Source organism: Prionailurus viverrinus, chromosome D1 (genome assembly GCF_022837055.1).
Source record: "Prionailurus viverrinus isolate Anna chromosome D1, UM_Priviv_1.0, whole genome shotgun sequence".
Lineage (NCBI taxonomy): Eukaryota > Metazoa > Chordata > Mammalia > Carnivora > Felidae > Prionailurus > Prionailurus viverrinus.
In genome coordinates this window covers 72,894,857-72,912,132 of record NC_062570.1, presented here as the reverse complement: position 1 = coordinate 72,912,132, position 17,276 = coordinate 72,894,857, and the positions used below count along the sequence as shown (strand labels likewise).

General features: G+C 34.5%; 1 protein-coding gene across 3 annotated transcripts in view; it reads left to right on the top strand.

Moving 5' to 3' along the window:
- Positions 1-17,276, top strand: part of SOX6 (SRY-box transcription factor 6) — a 614,016-nt gene that overhangs the window by 129,596 nt on the left and 467,144 nt on the right. For 2 of the 3 annotated variants that reach the window (XM_047877035.1, XM_047877036.1), the window contains exon 3: positions 6,331-6,412. The exons of the other annotated variant lie outside the window; for it this stretch is intronic. The gene's annotated coding sequence lies outside the window, so the exon portion shown is untranslated. The remainder of the gene's footprint in view (positions 1-6,330; positions 6,413-17,276) is intronic. 3 annotated transcript variants of the gene reach the window in all.

Sequence of the window (17,276 nt, the reverse complement as noted above, 5' to 3'; positions counted from 1 at the left end):
TCTCTTCTGAGTTCCTCATTCCTGTCCCTCTATCTTTCCCTGAGTTTACATCAAGGCAATCACGGATCTGCTGTCACTATAGATTAGTTTGCTTTAAAAAATTTTTATGTAAGTGGAATTATGCATTATTTATTTTTTTGTCTAGTTTATTTCATTTAGCATAATTATTTTGAGATTCATTCAAGTGCATGTCAATAACTTATTTTTTAAATTGCTGAGTAGTGTTTCATTGTATGGATATACCACAATTTGATTATCCATTCAGGTTCTTTCTAGTTTTTGCTTATTACAAATGAAGCTACTCTGGACATTGTCTTTGGGTAGATATAAGCTTTCTTTCTCTTGGGTAAATACCTAGGAGTAAAATAGTGAGTTTACATAGAGTATGTTTACCTTTAAAAGAACTGCTAATTGTTTTCAAAGAAGTGGTTGTACCATTTTACATTTCTAATAGCAATGTATGAGAGTTACAGTTGCCCTACATCCTTAGAACTCTTTGTATGTTCAGTCTTGAATTTTAGCCATTCAGATGGCTTACAGTGATATCTCATTGTGATTTTCATTTGTAGCTCCCTAGTGACTGATGATGTTGAACATCTTTTCATGTGCTTATTTACCATCTGTCTATCTTGTTGAAGTACCGTTTAAATCTTTTGCTGTTTTTTTAAAATTCGGGTTGTCTTCTTTTTTATTGAGGTTTAATCGTTTCTATATATTCTAATTTTTTTAATGTTTATATTTATTTTTTGAGACAGAGAGAGACAGAGAATGAGCAGGGGAGGGGCAGAGAGAGAGGGAGACACAGAATCCAAAGCAGGCTCCCGGCTCTGAGCATCTAGCACAGAGCCCGACGCGGGGATCGAACTTGTCAACTGAGAGATCATGACTTGAGCCAAAGTCAGATGCCCAACCGACTGAGCCACCCAGGGGCTCCTATATATTCTAAATTACAAATTATTTGTCAGATGTATGTTTTGCACATATTTTCTACTAGTCTGTAGCTTGCTGTTTAAGTATCCTGAAGAGCTAAAGTTTTAAATCTTGATGAAGATGAAGCCCAATTTATTATTTTACTTTATATTTCATGCTTTTTGTGTTGCACTTAACAAATTTTTGCAAAACCCAAGGTCACTAAGATTTTTCCCTTTGTGTTATTTTAGAAGTTTTATAGTTTAAGCTCTTGAGGTCTGTGATTCATTTTGAGTTAATTTTTATAACGGGGTGAGGTATGGTTTGAGGTTTATATTTTTGCTTATGGCTGTTCAAATGTTTCAGTGCCATTGGCTGAAAAGATTATTCTTTTCCCTTTAAATTACCTTGGCACTGTTGTTGAAAATCAATTGATCATATACATATAGGTTTATTTCTGGAGTGTCTATTTTCTTCCATCAATCTATTTATCTATTTTTTTATGCCACCAACTTGATTACCTAAGTACTGTAGCTTCATGGAATGAGTTGGGAAATATTCCTTCTTTAATTCTCTGGAAGAGTTTGTGTACAAAACAATAGGTGTTATTTCTTTTTGAGTGCTTAAACGATTTCACTAATGAAGCCAACTGTGCTTGGAGTTTTCTTTCTGGGAATATTTTAAACTGAAAATTCAATTTCTTTAATAGATATAGAACTATTTAGAATTTAATTTAATCAATTTTACTGTGTACTTTGGGTTTAATTTGCTTTTCTTTTTCTAGTTCCTTAAGGTGAAAGCTAAGATAATTTGGAATGTTTTTCAATATTGGTATTAGTGCTATAAATTTACTTCTAAGTACTGGTTTAGCTGCATCCCATAAATTTTGATATTTGGTGTTTTCATTTTTATTCAGTCCAAAATACTTTCTAATTTCCCTTTTGATTTGTTCACCTTGCTCTGTAGACCATTTAGAAGTATTATTTTATTTCCTAATATTTAAGAATTTTCTGGATATCTTTCTGTTATTGAATTCCTAACTGTTCTGTTAGCTGGCAAGTTCTATAAGTGTAAACTAGGTAAAGTTGGTTGATAGTGTTGTTCAGGTCTTCTATATCCTTACTGATTTTTTTCGTCTACTTGTTCTATCATTAATTGAGAGAGAGATTTTGAAAACTCTGATTATAATTCTTCTTGAAATTTCGTAGTTTTTCTTTCTTGTATTTAGAAGCTCTATTAGGTGTGTAAATGTTTAGGGTCATTATATCCTCCTAATGAACTGACCCCTAATCATTTTACAAGAATCCCTTTATCTCTAGTAATATTTTTTGCTCTGAAATCTACTTTGTCTGATAGCTACTGCAGCTTTCTTTTTATCAGTGGTACTATGGGTAATATATTTTCCCATATTTTCGCTTTTAAAGTATATTGTCTTCATTTTTAAGTGAATTTCTTGTAGACTGCATGCAGTTGAGTCTTGCTTTCTATCCAGTATGACAGTTCCTCATGTTTATTTTGGATGCTTAGACCACTTACACTAATGTAATTTTTTATGTGGTTGAGTTTAAATGCATACATCTGCTCTTTGTTTTCTATTTGAACCATCTTTTCATTGTTCCCTTTTCCTGATTTAATTTTGAGAAATTTTGATGATTTTTATTTAAAATTCTTTATTGGCTTATTACTCTTGATTTTTTGTTTTAATGACATTTTACCAATTGCTTTAGAATTTATGACAACTCCATATAACTTATCACAGTCTTATTTCAAGTAATAGTATCACACTTCACATACGGTATAAGAATCTTACAATAATATACTTACTTTCTCCCTCTTAGTCTTTGTGCTATTATCATACACATTACTTCTGCATATGTCATAAACCTAAAAATAATTATTTTTGCCTTGAATAGTCAATAATATTTTAAATATATTCTAAAAATAAGAAAGTATTTTATATTTACTCACATATTTACCATTTTCAGTACACTTGATTCCTTTGTGTAGATTCAGATTTCCATTTGGTAGCATTACCTTCTGCCTGAAGGACTTTTAAAATGTGTCTTGTAGGATATTTCTATTTGTAAGCTGGTGAGATTTCCTTCTGCTTTTGTATTTCTGAAAAATGTTTATTTTGCTAGGTATAGAATTTTTAAACTATCTTTTTTTGTTCAGTAATTTAAAGATGTTGATCCATTGTCTTTTGGCTTGCATTGTTTTCAAAAAGAAGTCATAGGTAATTGTTATATATGTTCCTCTATATGTGATGTGTCATTTTTCTTGGCTAATTTTAAGATTTTCTTTTTATTACTGGTTGTAAGAAATTAGATTACCATATGCCTTAGTATAGTTTTGTTAATGTTTCTTGAGTTCAGAGTTTTTAAAATTCTTTTACCTGTGGATTTATAGTTTTTGTCACATCTGGAAAATTTTCAGCTGTTATTTCTTCAGAATTTTTGTGTTCACTCTCATACTTTGTAGAATTCAATTACACACACACACACACACATACACACACACACTTATTTTAAATATAATTTATTGTCAAATTGACTAATATACAGTGTGTAAAGTGTGCTCTTGGTTTTTGGGGGTAGATTCCCTCAATTACATATATATTAAGCAGGTTGAAGATGTTCATGGATTCTGTTCACATTTTTTCATTTTTTTTTCACTCTCTATTTCATTTTGGTTTGTTTTTTGTTAAGTCTTCAAGTTCACTTGTATTTGTCATGTGGTGCCTAATTTGTTTTTTAATTCCACCTGGTGTATTTTTCATCTCATACATTGTATTTTTTATCTCTGGAAGTTCAATTTGAGTCTTTGTTGTATATTCAGAATCTATACTTAATAAGTTTAGTCCTTTAGTTCTATGAATAAATAGAATATAAATATAATAACTGTTGCAATATCCTTGTGTACTCATTTTATCATCTTTGCCATCTGGCTCAGTTTCAAATGATCAAATGATCAATTTTTCTCCTCATTATGGGTTGTATTTTCCTTCTTCTGTATATGCCTGGTAATTTTTTATTGGATGGCAGAATTTTACCTTGGTGAGTTCTGAATATTTCTGATTTCCTACAAATATTTTTGGACTTATTTTCTGGTATACAGTTAAGATACTTGGAAATAGTTTGATCTTTTCAGTGCTTGCTTTTAAGCGCTCTCAGTTGGAACTAGTACAGACTTTAGGATTAATTTTCTTCCCTACTGAGGTATTACTGTTTTGAGTACTTTGACAAATTTCCCTTGTGTTATGAAGTTTTATATTTTTGATGATGGAAAAATGAACCATTTCTGGCCTTATGTGAGCACTGGGGATTGTTTTATCTGCTGTTTCTAGATGTATCTTCCCCAACCTTGGTTAGCTTCCTCACATACATGAACTGATCAGTATTGGCTAAATTCTTGTGAGAATCTGCAAATTTCTGTAAGTCTATGTGTAGGTCTCTCTCCTTTGCTGCTCTGCTCTATGAACTATAGTCACCTGTACTTCCTAGACTCCCAGCTGCATCTTCTTAACTCACTGAGACCATTAAACTCTGCCTTCCTGCACTGTAGTGGGTAATTTCTTTCTCCATGCAATAAGCTGGGACAACTGTAGGGATGGCCTCATTTTTATTCCTGTCAGGAACAACTGTTCTTCATTGCTTGATGCCCAGTGTCTGAAAACTGTTGTTTTCTAATATTTTTGTCTATTTTTTCCCCCTAGTTGTTTAAGTCACAAGGTTAAAGAAGTCTGTATTAGTCCATCTTGGTCAGAAGCAGAATTCTCCATATATATGTAAAAAAATTACATAATATATATTGAGCTGAAGTATATTAAGAGTGCTTCACATAGAGAAAATATTAAATAATAGATGGGTACTATTGCTATTTCTCTGCCTTCATCCTGTTAACCAAAGAAGCTTTATTATATATGCCACCTTCTATATGACATCTTTACAGACTAGTAGCACCCAGATGATTTATTACTTGTATTTTTAATTTTTTAATGTCTATTTTTGTTTGTTTGTTTATTTATTTATTTATTTATTTATTTCTGAATTCTTTTAAATTTATTTTTGAGAGAGAGAGAGAGAGAGAGCCAGAGCAGGAGAGAGGCAGAGAGAGAGAGGGAGACACAGAATCCTAAGCAGCCTCTAGGCTCTGAGCTGTTAGTACAGAGCCCATCACGGGCTCCAACTCACAAACTTGAGATCATGACCTGAGCTAAAGTTGGATGCTTAACTGACTGAGCCACTCAGGTGCCTCAATGTTTATTTTTGAGAGAGAGAGAGCAAGCATGAGCAGGGGAGGGACAGAGAGAGAAGGAATCTGAACTGAAGCAGGCTCCAGGCTCCAAGCTGTCAGCACAGAGCTTGATGTGGGGCTAGAACCCACAAACTAGGAGATCATGACCTAAGCCAAAGTCGGATACTTAACCAACTGAGCCACGCAGGCACTTCTACTTTTAATTTTTTTATACCCACATCACTTTTTTTACATTTATTATGACACAACTCAATGTTATATATTTTGGTTTACTTGTATTTTCTTGTGGTAGATTGTAAGTTCTTAGACAAAAAATATCTATCTTGTTTATATATCCTTAGTTTCTAGCGGGTAGTAAATGCTTAGATATTTGTTGCCTAAATGAATAATCAGGAATGTCTTATACCTTTTGTGAAATATTCAAGAGTAGAATTTTTGATTGGGAAGGAAAGGGAGGTGGTTTAGAAGTATGAGAACATTTGAGCAGAATGAAAGCAGAGAAGGGTAAGATTTTGGAGATCCAGAGAGCAGCATTAGAGCAAAAGGTGATTTGTTGAAGTTGGTAGTATATAATGATAATGCCAAGGCTACTACTACTGCCACTTCTGGTAGTAGTAGTAGTAAATTTCCTATGAATGTGATAGAGATAGAGGAGTATAGAATGGAGAATGGGAGAGACATATGTAGTGTCAGTGAAACCATTTTATGATTACATTGCTGTAATATAGATGATAACATTAGTAACATAAATATATATTGTGCAAACCAGTGTAACTTGAACTGAGGCTTTTCAACAAACTGATGATAACACAACACACTTTTGGGAGTAGGTAAAACTTGGAGGGAAATGGTAGGAATGGGTTAACTGAGAAGAAGCAGATAGGGATTCTAGATAGTGGAGAATAGCATAAACACAAATAGTATAAGCCATAATTAAGTGTAATATAGTTGAAAGAATAAATGGACCTTGGAGTTGGGTTCACAGGGCTTTACTCTCATCACCACTTGGTGTGACTCTGGACAAATACCTTCGCCTGTTTGAAATGCAATCCCCTCATCTATAAAATGGGTGTGGTTGTTGGGAAGATTATATGATGCATAGAGAACATTTATTTTATATCTGGCAGATAGTGGGTCCAATAACAATTAGTTTCTTCTTTTTAGACATTCTATATCTTCTGATGAGGAAAGAAAAATGCTTCAAGAAGGACTTTGTGACCCCTCATCACTTTGTATAAGAGCCCAGGTATAATATATATAATTTATGAGTATAACTAATGTTCCCATTTATTTCCTATTTCCGTGGCAAATGAAGATTGCAATGCATTTTTGTGGTCCAATATCAAGGCTTAGGTAACTTGAACACTCAGTTTCTTTACATCTTGTACTTTTAACTTGTATTTAAAATTATTGGGATTATTGGCTAAACTTTACATACAAATTAAACCACTTTACTACCACAATTCAATATTTTTCAAAAATGCTTCTGTTTATAAGGGACACGTGTATTGAATAAAGGATTGGAAAAATGAGTATCAGAAACCCTAAATTTTCCCAAATCTTAAACCCATTTGCATTTATTTATTTATTTATTTATTTATTTATTTATTTATTTATTTTTGAGGTATAATTGATGTATAGCATTATATACGTTTCAGGTGTAAGTGTTTTATTTTATGAATACAATCAGTTTTGATTTCAATTTTCCATTGTGGAAGTGATATAAGGCACAGAGTAAAATTTAGAAACCTGTGACTTTAAAAAATAATCATACTTTAAATCTCCAATCACCTTATAAAAGACCAAAATATTTTGGATACATGGGGATTTAAAAGTAATTTAGCATAATCAACCTAGAAAACAGAGAAATCTTTTAATTTCTTCACTGAAGGAAAAATTCAGGACTCTTCCAGTTAACTAACTCTAAATTCTAAAGAATTTGCACAATTAATAGAATAAAAAATGATAAACCGTACTAGTTTGGAAGCTAGTTTTTAGCACTGTTTTTGGCTCTTGAATACTTACATTAACATAGACAACTTGTATGTGTAGTACTTAATGTTCCTGATCCTGCCAAATGAAGAACCACCTCTTGTCAACTGCTGGGTGGTGAGTTAATGGGGATCTAGTGTGGGGTGGTACCTGGCTTCATCTTCTCCATCCATTATAGATTGTTCTTTGCATTTATAAACCTTCCACTGGCCTTGATGATAGTTTGCTTGGTTTAGTTACCTTATTTTTAGTTTAACACATGTTGCCTCTAGAATCCTTGTAAACCTGTTGAGAGACTAAGTTTTGATGAATCCCACAAAACTCCTCTATAAGGCATGAACCGAAACTGAGGAGTTGACAACATTAATAATTCAGTATTTGGCAGTGTTGTGGGTATTAATGCATTTATAATTCACCTTGACAAAGCCTGGCCTGATCAGGTGCAAAAATGAGTTTAGTCATCTCATTTTAGTTTCTGATGAGTATTTTTTGTTTTTTTTCCAACCTGTACATGTGTTAGAGAAAATATTAATCTCCCCTTAGAAACACAAGGTTCATAGCCTACATGACTATGTGTTGTGGAATAAAAAATGTGTTATAATAAATTGCCATTTTGATCTAATGAAAATAATGTTAGGAATTTTTATGTTACATTATTGCTGATTTGGGATATTTTAAATTGCCCATTTATTCAAAATTTCAAGGTGAAGTACCTTTTTTGGTATTTCAAATAAACATTTAACTCCTAACTTTATTTATTTATTTATTTATTTATTTATTTATTTATTTACTTTAATGTTTATTTATTTATTTTGAGAGAGAGAACATGAGCAGGGGAGGGGCAGAAAGAGAGAGGGAGAGGGGGAATCCCAAGCAGGCTCTGCACCATCAGTGCAGAGCCTGATAAGGGGCTCTATCCCATGAACCGTGAGATCATGACCTGAGACAAAACCAACTTGAGCCAACCAGGCGCCGCACTCCTAACTTTAAATAACCAGTAAATTTGTATACTCTATGCAGGCAAACTAGATAAAGCATTTATCAGAAAAATTAAAACATGCTAATAATACTAAGTACATGAAATAGCTAAATGTATTCAGTATTTAGGACTTAAAGTTATTTCACAAAAATTACTTTCATGGAGAAAAATGTATCTTCTTGTATTAAAATACCATAGGAATGACACAATTTCTATTAAATTATTAATAACTCCAGGATACACCTCATAATTTGTGTGGCCTAGAAATAATATGGCAATGGCTAGAGTGGAAAAATCCTGCTGCTTGAAATTTGGTGGCTTGTTGAACTGCCTGAAGAATCCATGTCCTTCTGCCACATACCAAATACGTCTTATGAGTGCAAAGGAATTAGTTTTAGATCTCTAACTTAGGCTCTTTTGGGCTGATATAACCACTTTGTTGTTATATTTTCTCTTTTTTAAAAATATTTTTTGATGTTTTATTTTATATTTGAGAGACAAAGAGAGAGAGAGAGAGAGAGAGAGAGAGCGCATGAGCAGGGGAGGGGCATAGAGAGGGAGACACAGAATCGGAAGCAGGCTCCAGGCTCTGAGCTGTCAGCACAGAGCCTGATGCGGGGCTCGAACTCACGAGCAGTGAGATCATGACCTGAGCCGAAGTCCAACGCTCAACCGACTGAGCCACCCAGGTGCCCCTATATTTCCTCTTTTAAATGATATAAATGAGAAATTTAAATTTCCACATAAAGAAAACGTATATTACTTGGTCCTTGAAATATTTGTGCCCATATTTTTACCTAAGAATCATTATTATTATATTCAAGTTGAATTACAAGGATGAAATCTTATAAATTTGAAATAACCTTTTGTGGTGATAAGATGTTGTTTACATTACTCGGTGAAAGATACTGACTTAATAAAACTAAAGGAAATAAGTCAAATGGAGACGATTTTGTTTTGACTGCTTAAAACGCTGATTTTAACTTTTAATAAATTGCAGTGTAATCAGAGACTTATGTATCAATATTGTATTTTCACTAACATAAATCTTCAAATGGGAAATTATGTCCACATGATAAATATGTAGGGTTAATGATGTTAATTTGCCACCTGTGTCATGGAACAACTCCTTTGATCCTTATATAAAAATTTCCATAGTTTTCTTCATAAGTCTTTAGAGTCTAAAAATATTCTGAATTAAAAAGAAAAAAATTTAACACTATAAAAAGCTCACTCTTGCCAAAAAATGAATCATGCATAAGATCTGAAAATAAATAGAAAAAAGTTAGAGGTATATTTTAGATAGCAGAATGGATCCATTCAAAGAATTTGTAGGAGTGTCTTTATTATGCTATGGTAATAATAAATGGTATTGTGCTACAAGCTTCATAATAAAAACGGAATAGATTTTCAACCATAAGCTAGTTTAGTAACTTAAGCTCAATTTCTCTCCACTTCTGTATCCCTTGCAAAGGAGAATGTACTACATCTTTGTGAACAACCTGAATTTCTCTTGCCTTGGAAAATCATAAAGTCCAACTTGGCTTTTGACACAGTCTAAGCTACTTGGATTAGGTAAAACTGATCTTAAAAGAGAAAAATTAGAGACTCAGCAAACCCCAGCAGATATTTTGACACACTCTTGGAGCTGATAAGAGTCGTCATAAATTTAAACATTACCTTTCCTAGCACAGAAACTTCACTAATAAATGGCTTTGAATATTTTATGAATGATTGAGAATCCTGTTTGCTAATAAGTCCGCTGGAAGCTGTGACTTCTTTGGATGGTTTTACTTTTGGAGGAAGGAGTGTTGAAGACAAGGTACTGATGAGGTGTCGTATAATTTTACAAGTTGCATAACTGCTTTTAACTATGAAACTATCTCTGATTAAAATAACAATTGAGCTTGTAATTTTTTCTGAACAGCTGCTGCTACAGGGGGTCATTACCTTGGAGAGCTCAAAAATAATCGTACTCCTGGTACATGAGTTATGTAGTCTTGTGTTTTACAGCAAAGCACAAAGTTTAAAGCCTATAGAAGAATGTTATTTGAAAGCTGTCAAACCATGTTAAAAAAGACTGCATCGTCAAAAGGCCCTGGTGGCCACGATTCTGCATGTAGCCTTGTCTTATTCATTATAAAATGCATGTTTATAAAGTTCCACAGAGCATCCAATTCCCAATTCACTTATATCAGCAAGACTTAACTTGCTCATTAATCTAAATTCTTTTGCAACTTTAATCTACATGTTTAATTAATCATAAAATGAGGCGGTAAGTAATTTCAGCAATGTGTGGCTTGTTATCAGATGCATTTAATCACTCTTCTGTGAGCTCATTTGGAAACACCTGAAGATGTCGAGTGCAGTTTGAATAAGCATAAATTATTCTTTGTCAGTGTACTTCACTCAACTAATAAGACATTAATTTAAAAGGCACTGTTTGTCATTTTTAGATCTTTACCAATATTTTTAGCTTAGCAATATAACTCTAATTGTATATATGATTCACAACTAGTGCCCGCCATAGGAAAGGGTAAGAGTTTAATTCATTTTTCTTATTTACATGTAATTATGTCATGTAATCTTAGTTTTTAATGAGGATTAACCATCTTGTAAGTATTCATACGCTTTTGGAATAAGGTACTAATGAATTACAGTTGGAAAAATTATTTGTTGGTACAAAGGCTTATGATTCCTTGTTTCTTGTGTAGGTTAGGTCTGAAAGGACTTGAGGTTTGGGAAATGGCATTCATTTGAGGATAGAGGTTATATCATGCAGATGTTAACCTTACAAAATCCAAGTAAAATAGCTGCATTCAGCTATCTCAAATAATAATGTGTAGTCCTTGTTTAGGACTAGATAGCCTAAAATAATGAAAGTCCATTTTTTCCCTCAGTTTCTTAACAGTATTTCACAGTTGATGATAGCTTTTTAAAAAAGGGCAAAAACCAAGAACAACTGTAATAACAAAAACCCACTCATAGCTTGAGAGGAAAAAAAAAATTCATGAGAGCTGAGTGGGTTATATATCTCGATGTCAGGAGTATAGGAATAAAAATTGCATTTTATAGGATGTCATCACCTGTCCTGCTTCTGCTATGAGAGTAGTGACATACGGTAAGAATAATTATCTCAGTGGAAACAAATTTATTTACCTGCCGTGGAGCATCCCTGTTCATCTTACTCATGAACTCATCTCACTCATACACTGTCTATGGATTGTCAGTGGTAAGCCAGAGGGGATGATTCCTGAAAAGGGAATATTGGTTTGGGCTGAAATATAGCCATATTCTCCATTTTTATTTGATGTGCACATCTCCTGGGCTTCTTCCCTTTCTTTAGGGATCCTTTACACTGAGCTAACAGTTATTTATATGTCCATTTCTTGCCCTATGCCTCATGACTATGTAAAAGTTTTTTCTTTCTGTTTTCCTTTCTAAGGGAATACAAAATCCCGGGAAAACTCGTTTGTATGGTTCAAGTAATATAGGCCATAGCAGCACATCACAGTGAAATGCCATTTACCCCTACTTCACTTAAAGCAGTATAAATTGTTTTCTTAGAACCACTGGTGAAAACCTCAAACCCTAAGGCCTTTTTTAGAAGAATTTTTGAAAAACAACATTTCATTTGAACTTATCTTTCTTGACAAGAACACTTTTTAAAATTTTTGAATAATCTTAATGGATAGACACATACAGTCTAATATGGAGGCTTAGGGGCGCCTGGGTGGCCCAGTCGGTTAAGCGGCCGACTTCGGCTCAGGTCATGATCTCGTGGTCCATGAGTTCGAGCCCTGCGTCGGGCTCTGTGCTGACAGCTTAGAGCCTGGAGCCTGTTTCAGATTCTGTGTCTCCCTCTCTCTCTGACCCTGCCCCATTCATGCTCTGTCTCTCTCCATCTCAAAAATAAATAAACGTTAAAAAAAAAATAAAAAAAAATTTAAAAAAATAATATGAAGGTTTACTGTCAGTTTTTGTTAACAAGAAACCTCAAACTTCCCTAAATCCCTTTCCCCTGGCAAAAACTTGAGATAATTTTTCAAATGGATTTATTTTCTAGCTTGGTGTTTCAGATGTAAAGAAAGGACAGTGTTCCCTTTTTCTGGCCACAACTGATATATGAGAGGCCTGCTACATTTCCTGTCAGGTCCTTTACAGAAAGACAATGATTATTTTATAAAGTGCTATATATTAACTGTAGCTATTTGTCTATATGATGTGCTTCAAAAGGAAAATGATAAATTCAGTTCCATGCAGCTTTTATACTCTCAGGTTTTTGAATATGTGCTTATATACAACTTTACCCCAAATGCATACCCACTGACACTTTTTCCCAGTTATAGACAGGGACATACCACTTTTAACCATGCTTCTTCAGTGGAGACTTCATAGTTGGCTAGAGTGCATAACACCCAGAATAATGAACTACTCCAGTGGGTGCAGTGGGATGAGCAGGCCTTCTATCCCCAGCTGCACTGACAGAGATAGTTAGCAGGGCTCTGATTTTACTGCTAACTTCTGTGGCTGAGGGACAGTCTGCTGGTAATAGAAGGGATTACTGATGGCTGGAGAGGGGTGCGAAAGAATGAGTAAGGAGTGTGTGCAGTGTGGTGTCCACTAGCACATATGCTCTGGGGGGAAGTTTGGAAGTCCTGCATGGACATCAGAGTCTCTAGCTGCTGTGGGACTTCATGCTCAACAGATGAATGAGAAAGCCACCGTGTAGTTGGTTACAGGCAACATTTCTGACCTCGTACTACAAGTCTCATGTTAAAAATGGGAGAAAGGTGATATATTCAGGTATGCTTTGTGTTACTTCAGGATAAGGCCTAGTATCTTTCTCTCCCTGACCCCAACTTGCCGACAAAGAGTAAGTGAATTATTTTGTAATTTTACTGAAAACTCCGTGTATTATTTCTTACAAACACTTTGAATTATGCCCATCCATTTTTTTCCTTTGAATCCAAGCTTTGTGAACATTGTTTGCCTTTCTATAGCAAGCTAGTTTTTTTTTTTAACATTATTTGAAATTGTCTTCTATTAGAGGATCATTTAGGTATCATATCAGTGTAATACATACGTTATATACATGTAATATATAATACATTTGGTGGCTTTATGAGTAGTTCTTATACTACATGTTCAAAGCTCTACCCAGATGACATTTTTATGGATCCATGTAGCCTTTCTCACATAGGAAAACAAGGTATTAGGTTGCTTATTTAGTTATTTCTAAAACAGATGGTTGTATATTTAGTTATTTCTCTAGAATTTGCATGAGAATGGGTTGACTTATAGTTATGTTAACTTTCCTAGTGCCCTCAGCTTAGAAACTTTGTATATATTTTTTAGGAAACATCTGAATATGCAGGAGAATATAATAATATGGTAATTTTAGAAACTATATTTTCTCTATGACCCATAATACATAGTATTGGCATAGTCATCATTCTTATTGGCATCGTATTAATGTGTTATAGCTACTAATAATCATTTGTTCATACATACTTCCAAGTACTATGTTTGAAAATCCCAGACTTGACTAATAGTAAATGAGGAAGTAATTTATAATTTTCACATTGAATTCTTGTTTTTAAAAATTTTTTTAAATATTTATTCATCTTTGAGAGAGAGAGAGAGAGAGAGTGAGTGGGTGAGGGGCAGAAAGAGAGAGAGGGAGACACAGAATCTGAAGCAGGTTCCAGGCTCCGAGCTGTCAGCACAGAGCCCGATGCGGAGCTCGAACCCATCAACCACAAAATCATGACCTGAGCTGAAGTCGAATGCTCAACCAACTGAGCCACCCAGGCACCCCTCTTTTTTTTTTTTTATTTGCTTCCCCTTTTGTAAAGCATACGAACTACTTCAAAATGGCTGATACTTAGTTGCCTGATTTTTAGTATTTATCTATATCACAAAAAGACATCTGTGAAATATTCATAGGGAAGTATTTGTAGGCAGTCTCCAACTTACTAATAGGAAAAGTTCTGAACTTTTATTGTTTGGAATTTGGAATGGATATTCTTACAGAAACCATGTCATAGGTGATGATTTGGTTCACTGGGCAACCTACTGATACCCATTTACCCCATTATGACTGAATTATAGTATTGACAGTACTATAGTAGCTAACTAGTGTCTGTTAAATGGTATTGCTATGAAATGCCATTTTGAAATCTTACCTTACTAACATTATTTTGATGAATTTCTGGTAGTAGGATTTGACTTTTCCTACTTTCACTCTACCAGTACATAGCAGTGAAAATAAAACACCCTTTGAAATGGTGTTTGGGGGGTGAGGCTGACTTCCTGATGTTTCTAGCTATTGAAAGAAAGTAACTGGGTATCCTTGCTGAAGTAGGAGGGAATTGGTAACCTTGGTGGCACTGGTATAGAGATGTGTGTCTGTTTACAAATGAAGGACATCCCTTTGGAGGTTTATATATTTAGAAAGTGAAGGGGCGCCTCGGTGGCGCAGTCGGTTAAGCGTCCGACTTCAGCCAGGTCACGATCTCGCGGTCCGTGAGTTTGAGCCCCGCGTCAGGCTCTGGGCTGATGGCTCGGAGCCTGGAGCCTGTTTCCGATGCCGTGTCCCCCTCTCTCTCTCTGCCCCTCCCCCGTTCATGCTCTGTTTCTCTCTGTCCCAAAAATAAATAAAAAACGTGGAAAAAAAATTAAAAAAAAAAAAGAAAGTGAAGAAGGAGCATTTTCTAATTTTACATTGACGAGTCAAAGGATGGAGAAGATCAATACTTGTGCTCATTCACCATGCATGTCTCACAGTCTATTTGAAGTATTTTCACTGTGTATCTTGTACTTACTTATTTCCACCCTCACAATTTTGGCTCCAGTTTTTAAGTGGTAGCACTAGTGAGAGTAGTTCAGTTTCTAATAGGAGAATAGTTTGGGAACATATTATTGATTAGATCTTCTGTAAGGTGAGGTGATATAAGCATGTAGACAGCAGTTGAGTTTGGTTCAAAGTCAAATGTTTCTAAATACATGACAATTCACCCAAATGAAGACCAGATCTTTCCTGTTTAACTACCTTATATTCTTCATGTGTCAGAAGAAAGTCATATGAATCTGGCAAAGGATATGTTTTTTTGATTGCTAGAGGAGAAAGTATGAAAAAAGGAGAGTAGTAGGGAGAAAATGGGAGAACTGATATTTAAATGACTCTGAAGATTTAAGTTGTCAGTTTAGAGATAACATTTTGATGAGTTATAGGTAAAATAGAATTTGGTTTCCCCTACATGTGGCTCAAAGTGTAGGGGAAAATTGCTTGGCAATACAAACCATGTATTTTTCTTTACCTGGGGAGTTTGGGTAAAAGAAAAAAAAACATTTGGCAAAGTGAAAACTCAGCTGACTTCATGCCTACCAAGTGAAAAATCTGATCTTTTATCATCTAAGCACATAGTTGGGTAACTCACAAACAGAAATACCCAGGGTATAGGTTGCAGTGGCAAGAAGCCAACAGTGAAATCAAACTCATAAGCACCCTATAGAAAACCCCTCAAATTACTGCTGTGCTGTTGCCAGCTGTACTGCCAGGGAACAAGAGCTGTACAGATTTCTGTGGAATGACTGGGTTACTTAACACAGCTTGATTGGCTCTGTTCCTACTCCTGTTCTCTTTGGTTGACAGCTGACCACCATACTGGTTTGGTCTGAAATAAGATTGAAGTGAACACAACCACTTATATGCACCTCCCTGTTGTACACCGCTGTCCTGCCTGCCACCCCAAAACCCATACATACTCTTGCATAACTTGCAAAAGGAGAGTTATGTATATAACAGTTTCTTTGAGTAAATCACACTGAAAGTGGGTGACACTTTCCAGTCCTTTTATCCCACAAATCCATCAGATTTTTCGAAGGAGAGTTATTTTCTTGGTCTTTTATTTGTAAGTGCCTGAACTTATTGAATGTGAAAAGAATGACTTCTTAAATCGTTCTAATTCTGTTAACTTTTCTTCATCTTAAATCACTGCTTTCTTCATGATCCTAGAGCTAGAAGCCATCTAGTCTCCGTCTTGCCCTTGGATAAACTCTGAAAGGTAGTTGCCTCTGTCTTACAGTATTTCAAAAAAGAAGATATCAAAACATATCCCAAAGGGCACTACATGACTTCAGTTGCTACATTCCAAATTAGAGAAAACTTTGAATGAGCAAGGTGGTTGGATCTTTCCCTGTGACATGAAACTCATGGATTCATTTGTTCTAGTTCCCATTAAGTTTAGAGGCTTTTGAACTTCTTTTGACTGATTCAGAGTAAGAAATAAATTTTTATTTAATTTTATTTTTTTAATGTTCATTTATTTTTGAGAGAGAGAGAGAGAGAGAGAGAGAGAGAGAGAGAGAGACAGTGAGTGAGAGGGCATGAGCCGGGGAGGAGCAGACAGAGAAAGGGGAACAGAGGATCCAAAGAGGGCTCCGTACTGACAGCAGGGAGTCTGATGTGAGGCTTGAACTCATGAACTGTGAGATCATGACCTGAGCCAAAGTCATATGCTTAACTGACTGAGCCACCCAGGCCCCCATAAATTTTTATTTTGGCCATGTAATATAATATAAGTGAAATAAAGTTTTCATGAACAATACTTACCCTTAATATGTGCAATGTGTTCTATTTTCTCTTTCTTTCTCCTTGCCCCCTCTTCTTTTGTTTCCTCTCTCTTCCCTTCCATTCTCTCCTCTTTTTAATAAGAAAATGACACTTGGAACTCAGAAAATTGATTTTATTCATCAACCCACAGTTTGAAAAGTGTTGCATTAAATAAGCAAGCTTTTTTTAAAAAGATTTGATCTTCATATTCTTTGATATACCATTGTTTTTAAAGAACTAAGTACCCTCCAAAGGACACTAATTTCATTAGGAAGATAAATTTTATATGTCAATAGTGGCATATGATCTATTAATAACACCATGTATTAAGAATTAGTTGTGCCAAATTTTGTGTTAAATGCTTTCTATTTATTTGTCATGAGAATTTTCTCATTTAAGCTTCATAACTACCCTATGATATAGAAACTATTCTTATACTCATTTTTATAATTGATCAAATTGAGGATCAGAGTAGTATAATCAACTTTTCCAAGAGTAACACAATAAATGATAAATTTACAA